The following is a 13638-nucleotide window of genomic DNA, read 5'->3' on the forward strand; positions in this document are numbered from 1 at the left end:
CTCTTGTCAAGGCTACTCTGATTCATTTTGACTCGGTTCTTGCCTGCTGCTCTTGCACCAACAAGGCACCACTAGTGCCCTGGCTCTTTCTGGCTCTCTTCCCATTGTAAGTTTGTAGTGGAAACAGAGCGTGCTTGGCCTGTATTCCTGCTGCTGCTTTCTGTAGCTCTACGACTTGCCTTTGCCAGGGATATTTGTGAGGGATATTTTTTGCAAGCTAAACTGAAGAATGCATTGGCCTCCTCCTGGCTACAGATGCACCTTGTGTTAATGCCTGTAAGCATTGTCTCTGAAACAGACTCAGAAAAATTAAAATGGATAGAATAGAACAGAATAAAATAAAATAAAATAAAATAAAATAAAATAAAATAGTTTCCACTTGCAACCTTTACAATATGTGTCCTTAAAAGCGTTTTTTTACCCGAAAAACTCCCAACATTTCAGACAGATAACAGTCTCATAATTACTGAGCTTATGGTGAGCACATGGACTAGATTAGACTAGGCTAGGCTAGGCTAGGCTAGGCTAGACTAGACTAGGCTAGGCTGGGCTAAGCTAGGCTAGGCTAGGCTAGGCTAGACTAGACTAGACTAGACTAGACTAGAATAGAATAGAAGTTATGCATGGCAAGCTATGACTTAGGTCTGAGGAGTGCATCCAGGACAGCAGTTCTTTGCCACGCAGGTCCCAGGCCCATCCAGGAGACAGGGTCAGAGATGGCCACATCTTCAACACAGCTCAGGCAAGGACTAAAACATCCCTGTATTATCAACATTGTTTTCAGAACAAATCAAAAACGTAGCCACATACAAGCTACTATGCAGAAAATTAACTCTATTCCAGCAAAAAACAGCACAATGGGGAATTAAATGTCTGCTTGTTAATAATATCTCCTTGGAAATACAACATCTTGAACTATTTTCATGTTATACTGGAGGTCTTCAGAGTACTTTCTCCAATTAATTCAATTTCTACTACCATTAAGAGTATTTACAGTAAGAACTTTATTTCAGAAAAAAATTGTATTTGTGTCTTCTTTCATCAGTGTTTCAGGGTTTTGTCAAGCCATTAAAAATCATGCTGAAATTCTATTGTCTGTTGATGTCTCTGAGGATAAAACTAGTGAGAAACAGATGTATCATCAAGCCAGAGAATCAGCAGGTGAAAACACACTTTTAACTGTTTTATATTAGTTTAATTTCTGTCTTTGCATTGTGGAAGGAAAAATGCACATTCACTGTCCTCTCTAGAGCTCCTTATATAGAAAATGTAATGATTCAGTAACAGTTGCTCTTTTTTGGTACATACTGTCTTTGTACTGAATAGAGGTGTTAGACAGGAGATCTTTAATAAATTCACACTCCACAGCAAAACAAAACTTTCATCATTCAAAAATGTCCATGGAAATGGAAAACTACAGTATGAAATTAACTCCTTGGCATCCAGTAGGTCAGAGATTAAGATACTGGTAGGATACACACAGGCTCAAAAGCCAGTCTAGCATGAAACACAACAAAGATGCAAATCCAGCATCTTCTGTAAGAAAGTTAACAACACGTAATTATCCACCACTGGATTTTTTTTTTACTTCTGATGTTCATTAGAACTTTCAATGAATTTTTAGAATCACACAATCATAGAATCATTTTGGTTGGAAAAGACCTTTAAGATTATTGAGTCCAACCATTAACCTAACATTATCAAGTCCACCTCAAAAACACGACCCTAAAAACCTCATCTATGCATCTTTTAAATACCTCCAAGGATGGCAACACAACCTAGGCAGCCTGTTCCACTGCCTGACAAGCCTTTACATGAACTTCTTCCTAATATCCAATCTAAACCTCCCCTGGGGGGTTGTACTAGATGATCTTTCGAGGTCCCTTCCAAACCCTAACATTCTGTGATTCTGTGGTGCAACTTGAGGCCATTTTCTCTTGTCCTATCACTTGCCACTTGAGAAAAGAGACTGACAACCACCTCACTACAACCTGCTTTCAGGTAGCTGTAAAGAGTGATAAGGTCTTCCCACAGCCTCCTTTTCTCCAGGCTAAATAATTCCAGTTCCTTCAGCCACTCCTCATAAGACTTGTGCTCCAGACCCTTCAGAACTTCAATGTCTTTCTTGTAGTGAAGTGCTCAAAACTGAACACAGTGTTCAAGGTGCAGCCTCACCAGCACTGAGTACAGGGGGACAATCACTTCCCTAGTCCTGCCGGCCACACTATTCCGGTTACAAGCCAGGATACTGTTGGTCTTCTTGGTCACCTGAGCACACTACTGGCTCATATTCAGCCAGCTGTTGACCAACACTCCTGTGTCTTTTTCCGCAAGGCAACTTTCCAGCCAGTCTTCCCCAAGCCTATACATTGCATGGGGTTCTTGGCCTTGTTAAACCTCATACAATATTTTTTTTGTTGACAGCTGAACGTTATACATACAACTTAAGTTACTGTTTATCATAATTTTCTGTTGAAAATCAGTCTCATTCATTCTTGTCCAATTTAGAATGAGAACTGGATGACCTTTTATTACAGATAACTATGTCTGTTATCAAATATGGGTGCTTAATTTAAATTCTGCTTAACTTAAATGTAGTAGTTAGGCCTCTAACTAGCATTTATATATTAATCTTAAAATATATTAGTACATGCTTGATGGCTGTTTTATGCAAGAATGTGTATATTTATAACAGGGAAAATTAATTTTGTGTTTGTACTTTAATTCATTTAGCACATACTGTATGTTTTCAACTTATTAATTTATACTTTATTTACTACATTATTACTATAATCAGTTAGAATGACAGGGTATTAATTATTTTGAAAGTCATTTAAAATACCTACTAGAGAAAACACTTCAACTTTTTTTTAAAAAAAAAAAAACAAAAAAAACAAAAAAAACACAAAACACAAACAAACAAACAAAAAAACAACAAAAAAAACCAAACACATGATTATATATAATATGAAAAAGACCAGCTAGTTAGGGTCTAGCTTCTTTGGCTCTGCTGGGCGCACACTGATTTATACTAGTTATCTAGTAAATTATCTTAACTAAATTAGCATGATATTATCTTAATTTAAGGATGTACCTTTCTTTGTATGTTTTGAAACCTTACAGTAAGTAGCAACTAACAGCTGAGTACTGACAACCTAGATTTTTATATACTTACTATGTGAACGCTACAGGACAAACATGTGTACCTAAGGTAAAAAAAAAAAAAAAAAAATCTTATGACTGTTATCTCAGGTTGTGAAATCTGGCAATTACTAAAAAGAATTAAAAAATAAACAAAAAAACCCCCAACCAAACACACAAAACACACACACAAAACCAAAAAAATCCCACCAAAACAAACAACATGGTACTAGTACTTTCTATTAATTATTGTATTGAACAACTGGACAGTCAAATCACACTTACACATAGTTACTGAATCCTTTAAATAAAAAATACTGAATTACACAACACATATTGTAGAAATTCTATTATATCAAATAGTGTTTGTGCATAACTTACTGTTCTTTAGGAAGCATTTTTATTTTTCTGAACACATTTTGCCCTGTTGCATTTTTTTTGGTAATATGTAACGCATTTTCATTCTGACAATTTTTCACAAAAAAGGTCATTTTGCTTTCCATTTTAGCCATAATGTATGGCTAAATGTATAAATGTATGAAATTTTCACTTGTGTTTTAATACCTTTGAACATTATAACTTGCTCCAGAACTGCTAGCTGAATTCTAAGTCTGCATCTATAATATATTTGAGTGAACACCTACTGTCATGGAAATAATTGTTTCTGTGAATTTTATTTTCTACACATATGCTCTGTTAAATTATTTAGTAATAGCCATTTCCTAATAAAATCTGCACTTAGGAACTACAAGTACTGGATAATTTTATTTTTTTTTACATATAAATGTTTTTAGTATTTTGCTATTTTAGAAAGTTCTCCCTAATGAGCATCAAGTTCACACTAGGGGAAAAAAAAGGCTCATAACTCTAAGCTTTACAATGTTGGCTTCAGGCATGTAAAGCAGAAGAGTTTTCTCATGTCCCTTGTGGAAGCCCTTTTCCTTTTTTCTTCTTGTCCTTTAAACCATTTGAAGAGAATGTAGCACTGATGAAAAGATGCATTGTAATAGTTATGGAAAGTGAGCTTCTTGAATGCTTAAAGCAAGTATACAAAGACACTAAAAATAATTTAAATTTTAAAGCAATGGATCTACTCAATGAACTCATTTCATATGTCGGTGTTTAATGACTTAAATGATGCTCATTTAAAGTTTCCCCTTTCTTCTTGCTTTTTTCCCCCAAGTATGGAAGTAAAAAGATCCCTCATTAATTAGACTCCACAGGTTCTACCATTTATGCATTTAAAGACATCTACTTCAAATTCACTGAGGAATTTATGGTCCCTTTGAATTTGACATTTCCTTTCAATTTTCTGCTAAACTAACCATCCTACTTTCTAGATTCACACCAGTAGAACCTTCAGAAATAGTGATAACATTTGAAACCAATCCAAAACTCCATGAGAATGTATGTCTTTGGTTCTTCTTTCCTATCCTAACCCAGAAGAGCAAATTCTGCATTTTTCTTGCTATGGTCTTTCTACTTTTCCCTGAGCATCACAATCAGACACAAAATACTTTGTATGGATTCATTAAGGGGCAAAAAGCTGTTCCAGTTGAAAACTGGAGGGCAAGAAATCATTATGGAAAGATAAACAGAAGAGTGAAATAATAATTCTTCATTCTACAAAGTGATATAGAGCCAGCCCATGATTACTCTCTGTTACCTTAAAGTCGACACAGAGGATAGATATACTCTAAACTGTATCCCTAACATAGCCTCTTCAATTCTGTCCCCATAATCATAGAAAAAGTTACTTAATTCCTTTCTCAAAGACAAACAAGGATAAAATCATATGAAAAAATCATTAACAAACAAAGCCGCTGCTCTTGAATTAAATCTCACCATCAGCTTCTTATGGAAAATAGTACAAGTAGCTAGAAGCACGTGTTTTCTTCAGTGAGAACTGTAACAAGTTATTGTAATTTTTCTGTGATTGAGATCTCTTATTTTCATCACATTAATTTATGAAATTCTTACTTATTTTGTCTGTGTTGTCTCATTCTCTAATCTATGTGTGAGTGTTCCACATCACATGAGTAGTAGCAACTGGAGAAGACGCTGTGGGTCACAGTGCTCATAGGCACATACCTTGCAACTGGAGAGGCCTATCCGTGTTTATCTTTCCCCAGTGAAATCCTGAATGTGTGTGTGCATGTGCCACCCCTCAGCAAACCTCAAGCTGGACTAGTCTGCAAGCAGAACACCTGCACGGACAGGCATGAGGTCTGAGCCAGGGGGCGGAGGAGGGCCCTGCTGTTCAGGAACAGATACTAGGTAGACTTAGGGCTTTTGCTAAAATATGAAGGGTACGTGACTGTGTGGGTGCAAGATAAGTGTGAAAAAAATGTGCAAGTGCATGTGTCTGTTTGCTAGTGAACATCAAGCTGGATAAACTGGTGAGTAGGAGACCTGCATACTGAGTAAGGGGATCTGTGATTGTGTGCATTTGTCAGTCTACAGGGTGAGGGTATGTGTGAGTTTTCACTTCAGTCCTGATGAACCACAGAGGAGGGACTGGGCTGCTTTATGTGAATGTTGATGTTGTTGGTGTTCATGGGGCTGCTCCTAAAGACAGTGCCCTGTCTATGTCAGTCTGTGTAGCCAGACATATGACTGTGTGTGTGCACATGTGTATGTGTGCAAATGCCTCTCTGGGACACAGGATCAGGCTCACTACCTGCCAAACCTGCAAGCAGGAACAATAGCAGCAGCATCCATGGGAGTAGGATGGAGAGACCTCTGGGTTCCCAGGCTGCACTTGGCTGGGCTTCACAACTGCAAAGATACTCTCGTCCTGGAATCCACAGGCTTCAGCAGCTTATAACTTCCTCGACATTTTCACTTTGACTAACTCTGAATTAGATATATTAGTTTTGATTTTATTTGTTTTGAACAGCTTTTACACATATCCATGAAAAATACAAAACATTCTTTTCAACTATTTAACTCATACTTTTTTCACAGGAACACAACATCTGATGTACAAGATCAGAGATCCATTTAATCTAATTTTCAAACACTTTGTGCACTGCTAGGTGTTTCAGTGAGATGCTATGAAAGCTGTCATGTTGAATGGTTCTGTTAACAAAATCCTAATTTTAGAAATTATTAAATTATGGATCTAGGATTCTCTGAGGAGTGGTGAAAATAGAGAATTCAGCATTAAGCATGGGACAAAAAGAGCGTCCTTATGAGTAAGCAAGTATCCACAAGTTGAACACCTGCTGCTTCAATGAATGTTGCCAGCAGAAGAGTTTCCAGATCCTTGCTGACAGCATGGTGAAGGCTGATAGCAGCAATGAGAAGTCCGCTAGTCTGGATGAGAAAGCAAGAGAAGGGGACACCCTCAGACCTTCAAGGATCCAGACATGGAAGCAATATCCACAGAAGACTAGGTGGCTGAACGGTCAAAAAATATTGCTCCTTCTCTGATGGTCAGTGCTTTAACATTCAACTTTCAGGCTATTGCAATTGAATATGTATGCACCTATATATATGTGTGCACATATATAATACATACACATATATGTAAGTATCAGTTAATTAAGAGATTGCTGTGATAAAGTGTTTAGAAGACTGATAAATCAGACCAGTTTTAAGTTTTGAAAGCAAACTTTCCTAAATTTATTCATTAACACCACATTCTGCGCTAATAATTAATCACATCTTACTGATCATCATCATTACATATACAAAACTGTCAGTCAGTAACACTACTATGCTACATCAGTTATGAGTACATAGCACCCTGGAACTCATGATGACACCAGTGGCTATGGTCCTTTGATGACCACATTCCTCACATACTTCATGAAGTGCTTATTCATTGTATCTATTTCTGTCATCACAGCATTACAAAACACGTAAGTTTTGATGCTGGTTACTTTACTTTAGTATCCTTATATTCAGGTTCAAGACAAGTTAATACTGATTAGGGCACTTTTTTTTAGTTGACATAAGCCTCTGCTTTGGCTACAAGGTACATGGCACCAAGAGGAGTTACTTAAGCCCTAAGTTCAAAGTCTTAGCTCCAGGCAAAATGCACATAGATATTTGGGCATTCAGTAATCAGATGGAAAACAGCCAGTGCTTTGAGTACAGAGTTTCCTATTATTTAGCAAATAAATAATGACAAAGAAATGTGTCAGGAGTTTACACACCTGATTCTAGGCTAAAGGGAAATTATTTCATTATATGAGGATTATCAGCATAGAATTCTCTCCTGGACCTTGGTTCTTAAATAATTTCTTTTAAGAAACATAGCTGAGTCATTTATTCCAATGGATGCCTGGAAGGAATTTTGCTTAGTAAAACTCTCAGGAGCAGACAGCTTGCCAGGATTTGAGAGTCAGACTGGATGCTCAGTATAGGAGACATACTACCTAAAAAGTACAGACATTGATCAAAGGAGAAAAGCATGCTTCATCTCCTTAAGAAAGGCTCATGAATAAGCATTCAATGATGAATATATTTTTTTAGGAGAACAGAAACATGTGTCTAGTCCTAGTAAGTAAGACATAGAAACCTTAGTAAACAGCCATTACAGAAAGTAAAATTTAATAAGTTCCAGCTTTGTTGTTGTATTCAGAAATATTTCTTTATCTCTAATATTTTTTCCACCCTATATTAACTTTGTTTCCCCTAAATTCTGTATGTAATGATGTGAGAAGAGATGGACATGAGGGTCATTATAAACTGTTAACGTGGAAAGGCATCATTTTACTTATGTCAGTTAAACAATGCCTATGTACAGCAGTTGAGGAAAAAAAAAAAAAAATTGAAAGGTGAATTTTCCTCTATATGTAATCAATTTTTATAATACTTCATGTTAAATATTTAGAATAGAACAGAACAGTTCCACTGAAAGTGACCTACAGTGATCATCTAGTCCAGCTACCTGACCACTTCAGAGCTGACCAAAACTTGAAGCATTATCATTAAGTGTGCTGTCCAAATGCTTCTTAAACACTAACTGGCATGGTACATCAATCTACTAAGCCTGCTCCAGTGTTTGACCACCTTCTCAGGGAAGAAATAGTTCCTAATGTCCCGTCTGAACCTCCTCTGATGTGGCTTTGAACCATTCCCATGCATCCCTTCATTGGATACCAGGGAGAAATGCTCAGCACCTCCCTCTCCACGTCCCCTCCTCAGGAAGCTGTAGAGAGCAATGAAGTGGCCTCTCAGCCTCCTTTTCTCTAAACTAGACAAGTCTAAAGACCTCAACCACTCCTAATAGGACACCTTCCAGCCCTGTCACCAACTTCATTGCTCTCCTCTGGACACATTCAGGGACCCTCACATCCTTCTTAAATGGTGGTACCCCAAACTGCACACAGTGCTCAAGGTGAGGGCACAACAATGCTGAATACAGCAGGATAATCACCCGTTTTGACCAACTGGTTATGTTGTGTTTGATGCACCTCAGGATGCGGTTTGCCTTCTCAGTTGCTAGGGCACACGCTACTGACTCATACTGAGCTTAATATTAACCAGCGCCCCCAGACCTCTTTCAGCAGGTCTGCTCTCCAGCCTCTCCTCTCCCAATTTACACATGTGCCCAGTGTTACTTGGTCCTAGGTGCATAATCCAGCATTTGCCGAATGTCCCAATCTATCTAGATCCCTCTGCAAGGCATTTTGTCCCTCAAGTGAGTCAACAGCACCTCCCAGCACCTCATCAGACTTACTAAGGGTGTATACAATTCCTGCATTCAGATCAAATATAAAAACATTAAACAGAACTGGCCCTGGAACTGAATTGAGGAACACTGCTGGTGACCAGTCACCAGTCAGATGGCTACATGACTACAAACCTTTGAGACCTGCCATTCAGCCAGTTCTTCACCCAGTGGACCACAAACCCACTGATCCTACAGTTGGATAACTTGTCCAGAAGGATGCTGTGAGGGACAGTATGAAAAGCCTTATTAAAATCCAGAAAAACTGCATCCACTGCCTTTCCTTCATCCACTGCTTGGGTGACCTTATCACAAAAGGATATCAAATTAGTTAGACAGGACTTTGCCTTTGTGAACCCAAGTTGACTCTGCCTGATGATTGCATTGTTCTTAAAATGACTTTCAATAGTACCAAGTATAATCTTCTCCATAATTTTTCCAGGAACTGAGTTTAGATTAACATGTCTGTAGTTCCCTGGGTTTTCCCTCATACCCTTTTTTGTAGATTGCCTACCTTGCAGTCAGCAGGGACCTCCTCAGAGTCCCAAGATCTTTGGCAGGTAAATGAGAGAGTCCTGCTGTAACATCTGCTAGCTCCTTCAGTACTCTGGGATGACTCCCATCAGGCACCACGGACTTGTGAACATTCAACTAGTCCCTTCCAGTTTCAGTGTTCACCAATGAAAAGGCATGGTTCCCACAGTTGTGGTACTCCAACTCAGGGGACCACGCAGCCCAATGTCTACCAGTATTATTAAAGACTGAGGCCAAAAAAAAGTATCCATTTAATGCCTCTACCATTTCTTGATCCCTATTTGTCAGGTGAACATCAAGCATTGATGCAATGTTTTCCTTAGAACTCCTCTTGCTATTAGTGTACTTTAGAAAGACTTTCTTGTTTTCGGACACAACACTGGCCAATTTGAATTCTAAATGACCTTTGGCCTTTCATGTTTTCTACCTGCATTTGGAACCGCAGCTCTGTAATACTCCTGAGAAGTTTGATCTTGCTTCCAGAGATCATACCATTTATTTTTCCTCTTCTGCTCCAAGAGGAGTTCCCTGTTCAGCCAAGCTGGTCTAATACCCCACCTTCTTGCTTTGTTATAGTATGCATTAATTATATTGAAAAATTAGATGGAGTTCATATAGAATATGCTGCATTTTGCTATTTATTTTCCATCTTATTCTAGCCATAATCCAACATTTCACTGTGATGAAACCAAATGAATTATTTTGAGTAGCCTTTCATATATTCAACATTATTTCCAACATATTTTCTTGAAATAACTCTGAAATATCTACAGTTAAGCTGAACTTGCTCCATTTAATGATTGTAGAGCTACTAAAGATATTTTTACACTCACCCAAGTTCATTGTCAATTTTTCAACATATTCAGTATTCAAGGATCTCATTATTTTCTTTACTTGTAGACCTTCAATATTTCTGATTCAAATCTGATTTCTCCTTCACTATAAAATATTTTGATGCCACTTATTGTATCTTTAAAATACTTTTGCCAGAGGCTATTAGGATTTCAGACAAGAAACTACTTGTTTATAAATGAAACCATTTTCTTAAAAAGACAAATAGACTGAGACGCATACAGTCATACATTCGGTAAGACAATACACTACAGTCCATTTTTCTTTCTATAATAACGACAAACACATATGTGGATAGACACTATGTCTAAAATAAAAAATGCAACTGATTACTGTTTCCAAAAGGTAGCTAACACCTTCATAGGAAACTGGAAACCTTAAAGCAGTGAAAATAAATCAGAAGAAAATAATCAGAGGAATTTGATGAAATAATTTTTTTATATGTTATAAATTGGCACAGTATGGAAAATTTTTTAAAAGTGCTTCTGGATATTAATACTGTACTTTCTATTTATTGAAGTGCTTTATTCTTACTAACTGAAATTTGAGGACTTAAAACAATAGCTTATCTACTCAATTCATGAGAATGGGTAATGTTATACATTCTATATTTTTATGTAGAAAACAATAATCATAGAACAGTTATGGCATCAAAAGTAGTGTACATATCATGCCAAGAATTTTTTTACTCATCAAAACAATAAAAAGGTAAGAAGCATCACATTCAAGAGTATCAAACTAAGTACACTATAGATGCACAGTGCTGAAAAAGGTAGCCTACCATCTGAAATGCAGACAAGGGTACCAACCAGCAAACTGTGAACTGGTGACTGTTCCCCTTTATTTTATCATCTCTGCATTTTTACACATTTATACCTTGCCAAACTACCCTGATCCCTCCATTTCCTCATCTTTGATTCCTCCTCTAAACATCCCATAAGAAGTCTTGCACAATGTCAGCATGTTCTTTCCCTGCCTTTCATAAGAAGCATTGTCCCCCAGGACAAGGACTCCCTGGTCTGTGTGGCTCCTCAGAGAACCCTCCCAGAGAATGCTGGGTCTCACCTGGCCCATGGGGCTGATGCTCTCCTGGGACAGCCCTGAGAAGGTCAAGGCAGGGGCTCCTGTCTCTGTGCTGCTCTATGTGTGCGGTTGAGATTTTTATCACATATCCTAACATAGGTCAGCTCAGATCTGCATTTCAAGATGCACAAAAAAGTACAGCATCACCACATCACCACTCATTACTTTTAGCTCATAATTCTCCAAGCGATACACAAATGCCCCCACAGAAAAAGAAGCAAGTGACAGAGCTGGCTGTGAAATATTATTCAAAATCAGCACCAATATACTCTTTGCTGTAATACTGCACTTGGCTAAACAGGGGAAGGGATTCAAACATTATAAATCATTTAAGAGTGGAGTACAGAGAGAAATAGACAGGAAAAGGGTCTAGCTATGTTCATGCATACCAAATATCTAGCTGAAACAAAATAGCCTGAAACTAATCCAACAATCTTTTCCACCCACCATCTTTAACCTCCTCAGCTTCTGATCAATGTCTAACATTAAATAATACAAACGAAAGTCCGAAATATTTTACTAAGCTACCCTGAATACTCTCAGACAAAATAAAAATGCAGTCACAAATAAAAATTGAATGTCTCAGCTGTGATATTTGTGTTCATCAGGTACATTTAAGTTCCATTTTTGCCTGCCTTTTCTTTAAGATTAAAAATTGCAAACACCTGCAACCAAAATTTCCTAACCTATATGTGCCTTTGTAACAGGAGCATATAGCATCTAAAAGCCATAGGTATACTTGAGTTGCATATCCAGACATATGTCTCTAAACCAGGTTATCAATTCTGTCTGCAATGTCTCTGTACTCTTAAGTGTTTATTAAAGAATATATGGGAGGCTGACAGAATGTCGGTCTTCTTTCTAGGTATGAATTACTTATAAAAAAATGTTCATTATGCAATTTGCATTCTGAAATTAGAGTCAAGGTTACCAATATTTTACAGGTTTAGGTTTTCTATAGCTACATGCACAGAATTCCCGTTCAAGCCAAGGAGAATCCTTCATGCAAAATAACAGCAAAACAGAGGCCTTCTAGATTTGTTCTTCTGCAGATGCCAGAGGATTTATATGTGTAACTCCTGTAAGTATCATCAAGAATAATTAATTATTAATTTTGTATCTACTGTGCTTATCTTTCCTACCATTCCAAGAACCACATAAAGACATTAAAAACATTAAACATTAAACAATGCAACAGATAATACAGAGAAAAAAAAAACAACAGCCACATAAATAATTAAAACAAAATCTGAGATGCAGTAGAAAACATTTTTTTCTACAAAGTATTATTTTTACCCCCTGGCTAACAAATAGAAGTTCACTGAGAAAATCTACACTCACCAGTGAGAATGCAGTTCAGATTTGCTCGATGAAGAATGGTAGTATATTGCATCTGATTATCCCTGAATGACAGTTAAATAACTGACATGTTTAATATACCTTTACTATGTCTCAATCTAATGCAAACAGGAAAGCAGAATTTGGAAGGATATTTTAATCTCCCCCACAGCAGATCATCCACTTTCCCATCTAAAGAATCCACTAAAAAAAAAAAAAAAAAGCAAAACAAACTAAACCAACTTTTTTCTTCCTATTTCAGCACCTCATCACCCTTCCTGATTTCTTTTTCCTTTACATACTGTAAAAGTTCTGTTATAACAGAAGGATAACATTTCGTTAAATTCTAGACATTTTTTCCTTCAGTGATGAAGCATAGCAATTTCCTACCACACTTTTTTCCCCTAATATTTACTTCTTCTTCTTTTTTTTTTTTTCCCCTGCTGATACTACATGCAGCCATTGCCTATTATGGAATTTCCCTTTTCTATGTCCATACTATCAATCCAGGTTATAATGTCTTTAAGTAGATACTAAATAATTGCATTTGTTGCAATAATCACATTAAGTATCTTTTCTAAACTTCTACTATTCAAGAGTCCCTTCAGCAAGCTTTCACTGCATAATGTTGCACTGTATCACGTGCATGAACTTGTTGGGAGCTACTTACGTATCTCAACAAAGCAGTGCTTTGAGCAGAATAAACAGTGACATCTTTGGTTATGGATCAAAGGTCCCAAACTGCCAGATCTAAGGGTAATACAGTTAGTGTACAAATAGCTATTTGAACATATGCCACTCAATTACTAAGGACAGGGGAATCAAGATCTAAATTCTCCCAAGCTGACTGCCTAGCACATATTTGTGAGCCTGCACATACCATGTAAAAAGCCATTCTACCTGTGTAAAGCCAGACACTTCTGATTTTCAAACACCCTACAGGATTTCCAAATCATCAAACTCTGCTGACCAGAGATGAGAGAACATTACAGTGGTGACAGCTTCTG

This window comes from Nesoenas mayeri, assembly GCF_963082525.1.
Source record: "Nesoenas mayeri genome assembly, chromosome: 2".
NCBI lineage: Eukaryota > Metazoa > Chordata > Aves > Columbiformes > Columbidae > Nesoenas > Nesoenas mayeri.